General features: G+C 34.1%; 1 protein-coding gene across 1 annotated transcript in view; it reads left to right on the top strand.

Annotated features, from left to right (window-relative positions):
• The first annotated feature begins 13,914 nt into the window (after positions 1 to 13,914).
• The window catches only part of LRFN5 (leucine rich repeat and fibronectin type III domain containing 5), a 129,924-nt gene continuing 127,385 nt past the window's right edge, over positions 13,915 to 16,453 (top strand). The window contains exon 1 of the mRNA XM_039222551.1: positions 13,915 to 14,060. The gene's annotated coding sequence lies outside the window, so the exon portion shown is untranslated. The remainder of the gene's footprint in view (positions 14,061 to 16,453) is intronic.

The raw sequence follows: 16,453 nt of genomic DNA, 5'->3' as shown, positions 1-16,453 counted from the left end.
TAGGGGTTGACTATTATTAATTCCTTTTTTGAAGTACCAAAACAAGCTTTACTTTTCAGGATCTCCATTTTTAGAAACGCCCAGATGTTTTTTCAGAGTTTTTTTTGGAAGAAGCTTCTTGTAGCGTTTGGGATTTATTACGGATATGAGAAGTCTATTGGAAGAAAGCCATCTAATTGGTTCTATATTCATTTTCACCTTTTCTGAAATTTCATCCATGGTCTGTTTCCTAAGAAAATCACCTTTGTGTCTCCGTAAATTCTTCTTTAGGAATTTCTTCTAGCTTTAATCACACAAAATACATTAGAACATCCCTAAGGAGCTTTTATTCTTTTTTTCATTTCAGATAGTATCTGCTTTGTTTTCCTGACACTGCAGTAACATAGGCCCATCCTTATTTTCAGATCAGTCCTCATTTAGTGGAAAGATTCTAGCAATGTCTTTGGCAATATTTCTACTCTGTGTGGCTTTTACAAAATCTAAGGGGTGGTACCTCACTTTGGGCAATCTGCCATTAGTCACATTTACTGGGTAAACTTGCAGGGTCAGCAATCACTGAAGTACATGCAGACATAATTAGTTGGTGTTGCTTCTTTTTGAAGAAAACACAAATAAAATGGCTGTAACTACCTCTCTGAGAGTTCAGACCAACAATTTTTAAAAAATCTATAATCGAGAGGAAAATAAAAAAACTGTATAGAATCACTCAGAAAAAGTCTAACAGTGAGACTCCTAGAGATAGATCATCTTAATGAACTCAAAGATTTTCAACGAAGAAAAACACATCTCTGTTTATCCCTTTCAAAATTGACCAAAAGAAGTTCAACTATAAAAATAAAATAAATTGAAACCTCTATCCCTATCTGTCTTTTAATAAAAGTGGAAGACATCGCATGATCCTTATAAATGTTTCTAGTCCTTTAATTAACTCTCCGATTTCATTTACAAATAAGAGTTATAGTCTTTTTCTAGACTTCTAACTTTCCTAATTCTTCATCATTAAGAGAATCCATCAAGTCTACTGCATAAGATTGGGAAAGTTTCCAGATTTTATAGCTGTCTTTTATCTTGAAGCCAAAACATTTTATGAGTCTCCTGGTTCTAATGTTCTTAACTCAGTTGAATATCTGAGCATTTTAGATGAGAGACATTTTTATCACTTTGACAAAAATGGCAACTTTAATTTTAATGACTCCATCAAAAATTGATCAAGTATGTTGTTTTTGTGAGGCCTTTAAAAAATGAACTTATTAACCAATAATGCTGAAGACCCATCCATTTTTGGATTAAAAACTCCCCTTCAGTTCAACACATGAATTAACTATTTATTTACATATGGTATTTAAAAAGATGAATCTGAGTTGCAGTTAGATATCCAAAGTGAAGGTCACTTTTTTGCAGTTTACCATTTAATCAAACTAGCAAAAACCATATTCCCTATCCTTATTTATTTTTTTGCAACAATAATTTCCTTTGAAGTACAGGAATGAGTGTTATTAGTTTGAGTGAAAATACTTCTGTAATTTCAATAATTTCTTGCATTTGTTAATGCTTCAGCAGCTCTTGATATTTTCAATACTTTTATGGAAATGATGATTTTTTATTAAAGTATTATTAATGCACAGTGTTACATTAATTTCATGCATACAACACAGTGATTTGAGTCTATGTGTTATGCTGTACTCACCACAAGTATAACTACCATCTGTAAAGAGGTGATTTTTTAAATTGATAGTTTTTTTTCTTTATTTTTCCACTCTAGTTTTAAACTGAATAAAAGGCCCCTGTGAGGTTATTACATGGGTAGTAGAGTGTCCAGTAGAGTGCCCTGTACAAAGTGAGCATTTGGTATCTAGATGTTCAGTTTCAAAAGTGTAAAGAAGGTTCATTTTTATATAGTGTAAGTGCCTTACTTTATGATAAAATATTTGATAATGCAAGAAATTAACTTGCCCAAGAACAACCAGAATAAAATAAGTTATGAGAGCCTTGAGTCTAAAACTAAGGTCTGAACACACACAGACTATAAGCCTTTGTCACTCTGTGTTTTCATTTTGCTTGTGGTTGAAATTATCTAAACCTTTTGGGGTTTTGTTGGTTTCTTGTTATTACTGTTTTCAGATCATATGATTTTGGGGGATCACTTTTTTCTGTCAGTGTGCTTCCAGTATTTGAAATGCTCCTCTACTTTTAAATTTGTCTCAAAATTAGCATATTTGATACTTTTTACAAGGTAAGCCCTCCTCTTAGACTACCAGCTGTATTCCATGCTTTTGTGTTAACTCTTCATTTTCATGATCTCATTTGAATTTTCATGTAAAATGCATTAGATGAGATCACTGGTTAGGTAACTGGACTTTCCCATAATCCTAAAGCTAGTCAGTGATAGAGGCACAATTTCAGGTGTGCCCTATGTAGCATGATGTTTGCATGGGCTCAGTATCAGATCTCTACCAAGTTCCTTCTGTGCTCCTTCCACCATCCTACTCTAAAAGCTTTATGTGTCCTGGACTATGGAAATCATCTCCTAACTGGTTTTTCTTCTTCCACATTGGCCTGCATAAGCCAAAATAATTAGTTTTAATTTAAATTGATGATGTGACCTATTAGTTGTTGTTTTCTTCCTCCCCTTCTCTGATTCACTTCAACATTGGAGCTAAGTTTGGAAATAAGGAGTTAGCCAGGCAAAGAAGAGGGGTAAGAATATTCCATATTGAGGAAGCAACCAATGCAGAGGCCTCACTTAATTCAAAAGGCAGGTTGGCTTGAGGATTTGCAAGTATAGGATGAAATTTTAAAGATTGTTTCTGAAAATATATGGGTTCGTATTCATGGAGCTTAGGGGCATGAAGAATGCTTGAAGCCAGATGCGTATGGGCCTTGTATAGTATAGTAGAGTTTTATATGTGACACAGAATTTGGTATACATTTAATAGAGATAATTATGGTGGTGGCAAAATGAAATGTAGAGGATTTGTTGTCTTGTGATAGTACAGAAACAAAAATTCCACTTATGAAGGTGTTGCATTAATGTAGGTAAGAAGTAAAATTGTGACTTATGATAATGGTAGTGGGGAATGAGTGCTAACAGAACTGGGATAATAAGGACATTGAACTGAGAACTTCATTGATTAGAAGAGAAATATTTTATCTTAATTTTAAGTATAATTACCATTAAATTATTTCAATAATTAAGAAGTAGAGTTACTGATGCAGGTCAGAAAACCAGCACATATTTTAATAACATAATCTCAAAAATGGGAACTTCAGGTTAATATCAGTGGGCATACAAGCACATTTTGAAGCTGTCTCTCACTTTCATTTTCATATTAAAGTACATTTTCCATTCATTTTGTTCATTTTTGATATATTGAGATAAATTTCAATATATATTGCCTTTAGCTCCAAAATAAATTAGAAGTGTGCATAAATGATTTACCAATTTGGCTCCTATGAATTAAATTTCCATTTTATTTCTTATTGCTCCCATCGTTTATAGTGCTATCAATTCTCTTCTTTTCTGACATGACCTGGTTAAAAGTTTCCTGTGCTTGAATAACTTTTTCTAAAAGTGTGTGCAATGGAGGTGAGTGGAAAGAGACTTCCCCAAATCAGAGACTCTATAGTCTGTTCTTTTACCTGCTACCAACTAGCAGCATGGCTGTGTGCAAATGCCGTTTTATATTTGGGTCATGGAAATGATATCAAATAGCAGTGCTACCTGTCTTACAAGACTCTTTTGAAACCACCCTAATAATATGAGCAGGAAAAGCTTTGAAAATAGTTACGTACACACATAAAATATTGGAATTGGTTTTTATTCTAAGTTACACCTATGAAGAATCATTTGGCTAATGCATGTAATCACCCGAAAAAAGAAAATAAATTTGTGTTTTTAGAGACTTAAAGTTCACAGAGCTAATAGCACTTAGAGTAAAATTTAAACACATACATTTTTAGTTATAAAGTAAATTACAGTTCCTTTGGTCAAAAATCAAAATCACAAACTAGAACATATTGGAAAAATAATTAAAACCAACCCCCCGCCCCCGCACACACACATATGTGTTGGAATAGGAATGTATTGCTTAGATATGTCTTAGGATTTGGGTTCATTTTCTCATAGTCTTAAATATTTATCATTTTATAAATCCAGTGATGAAATATTCACGTATATCTTCTCCTCATCACTTTGGAAGAGGCTTGTCCACAAATCCACACTCTCAGGGTGCAGGAAAGTCAGTTTGCCTTTGAAGAAGGACCAACCTAAACCTGGCTAGATTATTAGAGACAGTCTCATAAAATATTAATAGTAGAAGGTATCTTCATGGTCTTCTTTTCTCACCTTAAGTTCCACACAAGAATGTCATCTTTGATAACAATAGGGAAATGAGTGTGTTGGCAAACAGTGAGCTCTAAGGAAGCCCATACTAATGTGGGACTATTTGAATAACATGTTCCTTAATGTACAAAATCCCCGTGCAGTTTTTATTCTTTATTCCAAATCATGCTCTCTGACTTCAATGCCACCTTCTCCCATCTCTTACAAATGGTATTTCAAGATGTCCCTGTTTCTTATCTTTTCCCCAAGCTAATATTTCCAGTTTTGGTTTTTAACCATTTTTCATTGTCGCCGTTGGGATGGGCCATGCTCCAGGGTGTCTGTCTCCAGGTATGTTTCACAAGCATTCAGAATGAGAGGATGTTCCAGATGTGGCCTGATAGGGACTAAATAATTCACTGTGACTATTCCACATGTTGTTCTAGATATTTCTTTTCTATTAATGAATGCTGAGATTGCAGCCCTGAAACTATTGACCCTAAGGACCATGGAGACAATTAATACCCTAAGTGTATTTCATATAAACTGCCTTTAAAGACACATCCTTCACCTTACAGTATAATAGCTTAGTTTTTTAATCTAAGCAACTTTACCTTTGGCTCTATTATATTTCATTTTGACAGTCTTGGCCCATCCATTAAACCCATGGAGACCTTTTTAAATCCCAGTTTTGTGTCAGTCACAGATTCACAGATTTAATAGGCAATGTTTCTTCACCCTCTTGTAATTCAGTATTAAAATGCTGAATAAGAAAAGACCAAGGACAGCAGGGTGACTACCTAATGAAATAATGTATCTGAAAGTGCTTTGCAAACACTATTTTCTATTCATCTTTGGTTCTGCATCCTTCCTTCCATCTTTTATACATGCCACTTTATAATCCGACCTTATGGAGAATTTCTCCAGTGCAGTCTTCATGGTTTAACTTTCTTTGCAGTAATCTCTTTACCATCAAAAATCATTTCTAATTGTACTATACACATTTTACTTTTAGAACTTTCTTCTCTTTGTGAGTCCTCTTTTTTCTTAGAAACTTCTTCCTCAAGTAGTAACTTCTCTGAGTTTTTTAGTATGTGATTTTGCTTTGTTTGTAGTTAAAAATCTTTAATTTGTATTTCTTCAGTGTCTTTCGTATGTAGGTGAGTGTGGCTGATGCTATGAGGCATATAATTAATCATAATGATGTTCCAGGCACTCAAAAGAGCTCATAGAACAATAGGAGATCTAAGGTACATGATGTGCCATTAGTTGTACATTATAAGTGTGATTTCTGTCACTTGCATTCTCTTAGTTCTTCTCTCTAGTGGTATTTTTTTTTTAAATGTTTATTTATTTTTGAGGCAGAGAGAGACAGAGCTTGAGGCAGGGAGGGGCAGAGAGAGAGAGAGAGACACACACACACACACAGAATCCAAAGCAGGTTCCAGGCTCTGAGCTATCAGCACAGAGCCTGATGTGGGACTCAAACCCACAAAGTGAGATCAAGACCTGAGCCCAAGTTGGACGCTTAACCAACTGAGCCACCCAGGTGCCCTTGGTTTTCTTTTTTTATTTATTTTATTTATTTTTTTTTGAGAGAGAGAGCATAAATGAGGGAGGGGCAAAAGAGGGGGACAGAGGATCTGAAGCGGGCCCTGCACTTACAGCAGAGAGCCTGAGCCAGGGCTTGAACTCACAAGAGCCACAAGATCATGACCTGAAATGAAGTTGGATGCTTAACCAACTGAACCACCCAGGAGCTCCTGTGAATATGGTTTTAAGCCAGCCCTCATCCCCTCCAAAGAAATACTCCTTTTGCTTGTAAGTATTTTCTATGCCCATATTGCTTTTCAGCATGCTTGCAGTGCTTTCATCTCCCAATCTTCATGTGGTCCTTGGATTGTCTGAGATTGTTCCAGAATCTTCTTTTATCCCACTGTGAGTCTACTTTGCAGTTTTTCAGTAGTAACTCAGGACTTAGAGCCTCATGCTCAACTCACTCTAGTCAAAAATATATGTTCTAGGGTTTTTATTATAAGCATGTTCTCTCTCTTGATCCATATATATTTATATATACATTAAAACTATTCCACATACATACTTATATAGTGTTTTAATACACACTTCTGTGTGTATTAATAAAAATATCTGCTTTATTCATATATGCTTAAAGTATATATGTCTAATTATTACTATATAGATACTCCTACTATACCATATATATAGTTTGTCTGTGTGTGAGTTCAATTTTCTTATATAATAGATACATTTCTTCAAATTTATGCATTTCAAGTGGATGCATTTTTAAATATAATTTGTTAAGCATTTTTATCAGAGCATAAAATTGATTAAAAATGAAGAAACAACTACCATCACAAAAACACAGAAGGATTGCCATCCCCACTACTAAGCATTTTCTTCCACTCTTAAGTTACCTCACATTTCCCAAACACCAGAAATCTACATTTTTCTTTGGTTATTGACTAAAAAAGGAAAATATCAATTAAGAGCAGGTAGAGACGCTATTCAGCCTCACTAGTAGGGCACTCAGCTGTTAGATAATTTACCATCGCACATCCCTGGTAGAAAATCTAATTCTTGTCCTGACAGTAAGGATGCACTGATGCACTCTAGTACCCAAAGCAAGGAGAAATTTAGTCCTTTTTGTTGACTAATGAATTTAAGTTTTTCCCTAATCTTTCTGTGAGACACATTGTAATCCAGATGTGATTTGATAAGGACTCAATAATTCACTGCAGTGTTAAACTTAATGTTCTGGATATTCCTTTTCTATTAATGAATGCTAAAATTGCAGTCTGCAACTCTTGGCCCTTAAAGGTCACTCAAAGGCACATGATGTACCATTATGTAGATTCACATGCAGTTGAGATAAATAATTCAGAGAGGGATCCCATATACCCTATGCATAGTTTTCCCCATTATAACTATGGTACAGTATCTAATATCATACTGACATTGAGACAATCTACTTCCTTAATTCAGATTTTATCAGTTTTACTTATACTTGTGGGTATTTACTTTGCTTTTTCTAAATTTTCTTACATGTGTAGGAATATATAAACTGTGCAACATAGAATAACTTTATCCTCACAATTTTCCTGCTACCCTTTATAGCCACAACTGCCTCCCTTTCTATCCATAACTCCTATCTAGTATATTGAATGTTTAAAAAAGAGATGTAATCTTGTATTACTTGTTTAATGAATATTAATAAACAAATGGTACATACACTTTATCATCTTCGTATTAAAAAATTGATCTGGCTTCTACAAATTTATGCATGAGTCAGAATTCTGAGGAGAGTACATAATATAATGTGCATGTTCTGAAATTCTGCCTTTTTTTTTTTTAAATTGTTTATTTTTGAGAGAGAGAGAGAGAGAGAGAGAGACAAAGCACAAGTCGGGGAAGGATAGAGAGAGAATGAGACACAGAATCTTAAGTAGGCTCCAGGCTCTGAGCTGTCAGCACAGAGCCCATTGCAGGGCCCGAACCCATGAACTGTGAGATCATGACCTGAGCCAATGTCAAACGCTCAACAGACTGAGCCACCCAGGTGCCCCTGAAATTCTATCTAAATGTGTTTTGAAAATTGTTATGTTTAGGGAGTGTATAGGATTACGATTTCTTTATGAAATAATTTCCAAATTCACCTGCAAGAGGTGAGGTGGAAGGAAGGAAGGAAAAGAGGGAGTGGGGGAGGATAGGAAAGAGACAAAGAAAGAAGACAGTGATACAGAGTTGGCAGATATAAAGGGTCTAAAGGGATCATGGATCATTGAACAAAATGGTCAGAGGTCAACTGAGCTAAGAAGACATGAATATGTAGGTTTGCTATTCTGTAATTATCAGCTGTGATGACATTCACAGTAAGCACCAGTGTTGCCATAACTGTCATGATCATCAAGATGTGACGCCTCATGCTGATATGAAACTTAATTGGCATCCTGAACAAAGGAATAGAAGGAGATAAAACATCAAGTGGAAATCAGTTGAAAAATAGGTTGAAATGTAGAGATTCTTGATTTATATAAAGCATAAAATGTTTTTTTGCAAGTTACATATGCAGGTATATGTACATGTGCAATATACAAATAACATTCACAATGACATTATGATGTTGGTTTTATTATAATCATTTTAAAACCAAGAAACAAAATGTTGATGTAAACCATTAAGAGTCACTGAAAATTGAGGCGCCTGGGTGGCTTAGTCGGTTTAGCGCCCACTTCAGCTCAGGTCATGATCTCGCAGTTAGTGAGTTCGAGCTCCACATTGGGCTCTGTGCTGGCAGCTCAGAACCTTGGGCCTGCTTCAGATTCTGTGTCTCCTTCTCTCTCTGCTCCTCCCCCACTTATGCTCTGTCTCTTTCTCTCAAAAATAAACAAACATTATATATAAAAAAAAAAGGAAGTCACTGAAGATTGGTGGAAGGAGGGTGGAAGGAAGAAGACATGAAATGAGAGACAGGAAATAGGAAGGAGTGAAGGAGAAAAAAAGCACTACATGTAGATACATGTAGTTAAAATAAATAGTATACCAATAAGAACTTGTTGATATTTCTCTTAAGTGAAAAAGATTATTATGAGTCATAGGCTGACGTGCAGATTAACATAACTCTAATATCCCCATGCTGACTTTTGCAAAACCACTAAGAATAACAAAAATATTGTATTTTTTCTTCCATGTGTTCAAAGAAACAGAGCAGGACTGACATTTATATTCTCAGAGTAGATCATGAGCTAGGACAGCAAGAAGTACAAGTACAGTTCTCTCCCTTTACCAAAGGTTGAGGATGTGCCACTCAGTTGACTTTAGGAAGAAAAAAAGATGTTTCCAGAACTTTGAAATTCAAAGACATTTCAAGAATTTATCTTGTGAAAGATTTATAATACGTACTGAAGTTTTTTGTTACTATTTTGGTTCTGTCATTTAAAGGATATATTAGTTATGCAAGGAAAAGTATTTCACTAGCCCAAACTTGAGTTGGGCCTTATCTTACACTTACTTACTTTTGTACAAGAATTTTGTAACCACAACCTAGTAAATAGAATTTTTATAACTAAAATCCAATTTTCTTCACTAAATCAGTTATTAATTTAGTGTTTGCTTTTTATAATGAAGAATCCATTATTGTAAATTATGATAATGAAACTTAACGAATTAATGTGTTCCTTAAAAACAATGTAGAGCCAACACCACCTCTATCTTCTCTGGGCTTGTCCCAAGGAAGTCTTCACTTTGGGTTGTATCTTACTGAAATATAGCATCACTTAAAATTATTTTCTTAGGTTGTTAACGGGAAATTACAAATGCCGTAATAAAATTTTTAGGTCATCAAGATTTATGTTTTATTTCACTGCTGAACTCTTGCTATTAGAGGAGGAATGATTAGTTCTCATTTACAATGTGACATTTACATTAAGCAACAAATGCTCTAGTGGTGCATTAATTTATTTATCATATGATCCAGGATGTGTACAATAATTTGTAAACTTTTGCCTATAGCTGAGTATATAATTCTACACTTTTATTCAATAACACAAATGCATTTCCATATTCACTCAGTGCCTCTAATTTAATTTTTAAATTAGGTTTAATAGTACAGGTGATAAGGTAAGCATGTTTTAGCAATAGTATTTATATAAATTCCCTGAATATTTATGCATTTAAGGAAAACCATTAATATGAAATAATTTCTGATTTTTTAAGTTTATTTACTTATTTTGATAGAGAGGGAGAGAGAGAGAATCCCAAGCAGACTCCAGGATGTCAGCATGGAGCCCAACATGGGGCTTGATCCCACGAACCATGAGATAATGAACTGAGCCAAAATCAAGAGTTGGATATTTAACTCACTGAGCCACCCAGGCAACCATGATAATTTCCAATTTTATTCTATATTTCTGGTCCTAATGTTTTTAAGTTACTTATCTTAATATAATAGCATTTTTGGAGTAGTCCACTAAAGATCATGGCTATATCATGCCAAATAATATATTATTATATGATTATCAAATAAGTGAGTGACTAAGTTATAGTGAAAACATCTGATTTATTTATTCATATATTTCAGAACAACTGGCTTTTTGCATCATGTAGACCAAATAACCAGATGTCTAAATGTTTAACTTTTAGTCATTTTCAATATAAGGTAAACATAATTAAAAACTAATGAAGACCACTTCCCTCATGTTACTTATTTTGTACTATTGTAAGTAAGGTGGAGAAAGAGACCTGATGATGCCATTTGGCGTATTCATAATTTTTCAAAGTGGGTCTTTAAATTGAAGGAAATATTTAAGATTATGTTACTGCTACTATTAAGCATCTCTAGGATTTCTTTAGTGACTAATGTGGTAAAATTTAGGGCAACCTTAGGAAGAACGTCCTGAAGAAAACAACATTAACGCATGTCTACAATGAATTTTAACCTACTATTGGTACTTTCAGATGTGTGATACCTTGAAATAATTATAAGTTGTTGTAATATTGCTTTTCATGTTCAGATAGAAAATTAGTGTGATCATGGCTATGATTCCAATGCAGGCTCTTAAGACTTTAAAGTTCTGCCTTTACTGATAGTGAGATTTGAATCAAAGTGTACATTCAGACAACTGATGAGCACTAAGCAAAGACATTGTAGAAGGGAAGAAAATACCATTACGAACTGGAAGGGGTCATGATTCTAGTTTGAAAAAAGAATCTCTTAATAACTTTATGAGTTTGCCCATGTTTCCCGAGTTCTTTCAGAGTATAATGTTGGCATCCAAGATAATTGTTGGAGGAAGAACCATATTTCTTGGGAATGCATGTACATAAACAATAACAGTTGCCAAATTTTCTAAGACGGTGGAAGAAGGCCAACATAGCAACAACTTGAAACTGAGAAACTGATCAGAATGTCTTATAAGATGTTTTATTTCAAGATATCAAGTAGAAAGGAAAATCTTAGATCACCCTAGAAAATTGCAGTATTAGAATACCAATATAAAAATATATTTTTGGCATTGCACTGACCAAAATATATGGTCTAAAAAAAACCCAATACCTTGTTTGTGTTTCTTTACTATGGAACCCTATAATGGTTTTCTGAAACCTCCGCTTACATCGTTAGATGTAAGAGCATTGATTTGGGAGTGCCTGGGTGGCTCAGTCAGTTAAATATCAGACTTTGGCTCAGGTCATGATCTCATGGTTCATAAGTTTGAGCCCCTCATCATGTGAGCTCAAGCCCCATTTTCAGGTGAGCACCGTCTCAGGTGAGCTCAAACCCCACTTTGAGTGAGCCCCGCATGTCAATTTCTCTCTCTCTCTCTCTCTCTCTCACTCTCCCCTTCCCTCCCTCTCTGCCCCTTGTGGGGTTCTCTCTCTCTCTCTCTCTCGCTCTCACTCTTGCCCTCACTCTCTCTCTCTCTCTTGCTCTCGCTCTCTCTCTCTCTTGTTCTCACTCTCGCTCTCTCTCTTATAAAAAAAAAAAAGCATCTCTATCCCTATTATCATAGCTGTAAATAAGGATATGGATTTACTTCATTTGATTGTTGAGAGAACTGTTTTAGATAATATGTGCTTTGGACAGCTGGCACATAGTAAGTGCCTGATAAAAGGCATTGTAACAAAAGGGAAAAATGTTATTATTAATAAATAATATAACCATACATAAAAAGAACTTTAGATGATTGGGATTTAGGTCGAATTGAGCAGTTACTATACTCCTCATGCTAAAATAAAGACATGGGAATACTGTTGATCATCAATCTTTTTTTGTTGTTAGTATAATAGTTGGAGGTATTTATATTTTGCTCTTGCTTTATACTACCTGTTTACTACAGAGAGGGCATGTACTCAGAGTTTCAAAAACAGGCTTCTTGGGCCAAACATTTTACTTCTAGGAATTTATTATAAATGTATTCACTATTATGTGTGCATGGATAGATGTATATGGACATTGATTATATCATTTTATAATATAATCCTGGAAACTTCCTAATTTTCAACTGGGACACATTATGAGTGGATTATATTGTATGCATATGATTGAAACTCACAGATAGAATGGATAGGATTGGTGATGATAGAAAATAGAAGTGATCTCCATTGTGTATGAAATAAAAGGAATAGAGCAAAACAGGGTATAATACTATATATGTATAAAAATACACACACTCACATTTATATATGCATATAATATCTCTGAAAGGATGTTCTGAAATTTGAAATGTTTGCTTTTGGATTTCCTGTATTTTTATCATGCATATAAAATGTAAAAATTAGTCTAAAATATTCATGGAAGGAAATAAATAACAAGGCAAACAGTAGCTGTCTCAGGGCGGTTGGCATATGATTGATTTATATTCATATGTGTGAGTGGTATGTCTGACTTATTCTCTAATTCTGTAAGACACATCTTTTGTAATAAATATAAATTTTATGAAGATAGCATTGGTTGGCAGATTCATAAAGGTGATTTGAAATAAACTATAATTTACTTTTATCCCATTTACCATTAACCTGTGCATTGATTTTTTAGCATTTCTGAGTAATTTCAATATAAACTTGAGGCGGTAGCTTTACTTCTTTTTTTAAGGTCTTAATTATCAACTATTTCATGACAATATAATCACCCTGTTCAATTTTAACTTTATAAGATTTTTCACACATTTTTACAAATGGAGACAGCAGAAACAGTAAAGTAAACCTGAATTGTCTTTGTGTCATTTTATATGGTTCTTATTAATACCCTTGGAATTGTGTTATTCCTCACTTTTGCTTCTGTAGACAAACTAAGTTATAGCTTAAGGAAAATTACAACGCCTCTTTTCATTTTAAAAACATTTTTGAAAATTCAGTCTATCCCTACATTAAAAATGATAGTGCCTGAGTATTAATTTACATTCTTATATAAATGTTAGGGGAAAGAAATTTAAATATTATATCTCATAGAGCTAGGCTAGGTATTATTTAGGTTAACATGGGAAATAGGAATAGGTAGAAATAGGTACAAATCAGCAATCTTCTGAGGTGAGGTTAAATATAAGAGGCACATTTGAATATTTCCTCCATAGACACATGTGTTTCAATACGTAGATCTTCTCTATTGAAGAAAATATAGGCATCACAACATAAGACCATTAGTTGCACGAGGAAGGGATTTATGAGCTTCATTCACTGCTATGTCTCCAGGTTCATGTGCCAGTTATATGTATTAGATGATGATTAAACCTTTCTTGACGTTTGTCATTTTTTCACATTAGCCTGCAAGTTGAACTAATTGCAAAGTAAAGAAAGTTGAGTCATATAGCTTTTGTTGAAACTGTCTTCAATCATGAGAGGAGAAAACTACCGATGAAAACCAGAATGCTGACCTATCTGTTGGAATCACAGCGTATTGCACATTCCACCAGAAAGTCTTATTGTGCAAATCTATTTACTGATGTTCCTGATACTCTTTGAGATTGAGCACACAGTTAACAGCAACTTTATTTCTCAAAGATGCTTTATAAACATGTTTTGATACACATTTTTTTGTGCTTGTCTCCTTTGAAGACTCCCTGTAACCATTCAGCCAGGTGTGGGCAAGATGCGTAGTAGCTGAGCACCCTTCTGACACTCTCCTCAGAATCAGCTTTGGAGATGCTTTCACCCTGTCCGTCTTCTTCGGCAGCCAGACAGAGTGCTGACTCCTTCACAGCAGTGAGGAACTCTTCTGGCATCAGAAGTAAGTTGACTGCATTCAGTTTGATCACTGCCGGTGGTTTTAAAAACACTTAGAGGAGGCTAACTGGAAATCTGGCAAATTAGCATACAAATTAAAACCCACATTGTTCATCACTGACTATCTTACTTCTATTTTGAGTTCTGTCTTTCTGAAGATACAGTTACTCCTTTTTATGTTGATAACCTGTATCTTTATGGGATTTTCTGATATGTTTTTCAGGATGTTTCACATGATCATCATGATTTATATTTTCAGCTTTGAGGCCTAAACAGGGGAAAGATTAAAATGATAATGTTTGCACATGAGCAAATGGATTCAGAATGAACAAGTATTTTATTATAGTTGCTTGGCTAATGAATTATGAATATGGAATAAAATCTCTGGTCTTTTGTTTCCTAAATATCAAGTGCCCTTTCCATGACTATGATGTCCAGTGGTATATGGAGGGTAGGGGACTAGTGCAGGAAATGGTACTTCTTTTGATTGGTTGGTTTACTGAGTGACATCTTCTCTGTGTCATTGAAGGAGAGTTTATGGCAGCTAATGAATACACATACTAAAAGAATAAAAGAGAAATCACAGGCAGGGAAATGGATTGAACTTGGGACATGAACAGTGTACGAGATGCATAATGTAATATATTATACAGTACCCCCAAACAAATTCCCAGTTACATATTCATCTTTGGGCGGTATCTTGGGAAATGTTCAGACTTTCCTGGTTCATACTTAAAATTCTATGGTTTAGCCATGTTTCTAGTTTACTTGGTTTAAATTTGACATATTTCTTCCCTTCTCCCAAATTCTTGATGTAGGCATCCATTACTTTTCTGAGGGACGTATTTGTATCAAAATGTCACCACACAGAAAATTATTCTGAGTGCACATTTATAGACAGTACAAGTCTGATTGTTTCTTGTAATTAGGTGCTTAGCAATTAAAATTTCCTGGAAGAGAATGGGTAGAAAATACTTAATAACCTTAGTTTTATTTTACAACATATTACAGCTTTAGTATGCCAGAAACAGAGAGGTCTGTGTCCTTTAGGGAACAGAGACTGTTGTTAAGAATTTATTTCTGAATCGTGGTGCTACCTATTGGATAGTTAAAACAGGCATCCAGTATGTTGATAGTGTACTCAAAGTGACGTAGAAGGACTTCAAGACATAAACAGAAAGGATTTATTAGGTTATATTGAAGTTAATTCATTATAACTATATCTGTAGCATAAAATGATGAGTCTGAGCATGCAGAAGATAGATTATGAATCATTATTTTAGCGTAGCTTTTTTTTTCTATGCATATTTTATTACCTTGTACTTTTTCGGTACATCATTTATTCATTTATCTTAAAATTTTCTTTCGTTGTTTTTGTCCTTGAGCTTTTAATTAAAATAAAGCGACTTGAGGAAGACATTCCAGATTTTTCAGATTTTGCTCTTTTTAAAGAAATGGTGGACCCTAACTAAGCTTGAGTTGATTTCACATATTTTGAAGATATAGAGACATATAAGGTTTGTTTCTCAAAGACAACCCCTCAAAAACCTACAGAGATTTTTATATGCCCAAACAAAAATTAGAAAGCTAATAAATTTTTGTTTTCCACAGATAAAGTTGACTTTTTCTAAATAAAACATCAGGAAGCTGTTAACATGGGAAATATATTTACTAACATAGATTCTCTAGTGTAAATCACAAGATTTAGAGAATTCAAATATATTTTCATTTACTAATGGCTATAATCAAGGCCAAAGGATTTATTTAATTAACCTGGTAATAGAAGGCTAAACAGAAATAATTTATATATTGAGAAGGACTCTTCAGAGTTAATGCTTAATTCAATTTTTAAATTACCAGTCCATTAGTCTGTAGAAGTAGAACCTCCTTTTCCCTTTCTATTTTTTCTTTGGAGTAACATTAGGCTGAAAGTCTTGCATGGAATTAATCACCCTGAAAAAAAGAGAAAGTAAATACTTTCCTAATTAGGTTCTTCAAATTTCGAATAGCTCATTGAAAATTCATAGCACATCCATTAAAAATCCCTTTAAAAATAAATGGAATACTGGGAACTTTCTTAGAGGAAATAAAGCATGAAGTAGGTAAAACAATGAGGCAATGGAGTATCTATTAGTTACTAGTGTTGGACAATTGAGGTGGTAGTGGTTGTAATGATGGTTACTTTTCTCACTGTGGGAGTTTCAATTAGCCTTGGCCAGTAAAATAGTACTTTTGTCAGTTTCTACTGTTCTTTCTTGTTTAACTAAAGCACTGTGATAAATTTAAATAATAAACGATAATATCTGAACAGGAGATGTGCATGCCTATCTAAATATATACATAAGTATATGTGTAAATGAAGATAATTTACTATATACGTGGCAGTAATGATAATCA

Source organism: Hyaena hyaena, unplaced genomic scaffold (assembly GCF_003009895.1).
Source record: "Hyaena hyaena isolate Hyena2069 unplaced genomic scaffold, ASM300989v1 scaffold_1149, whole genome shotgun sequence".
NCBI classification, from domain to species: domain Eukaryota; kingdom Metazoa; phylum Chordata; class Mammalia; order Carnivora; family Hyaenidae; genus Hyaena; species Hyaena hyaena.
This window is presented reverse-complemented; position numbering and strand designations above follow the sequence as displayed.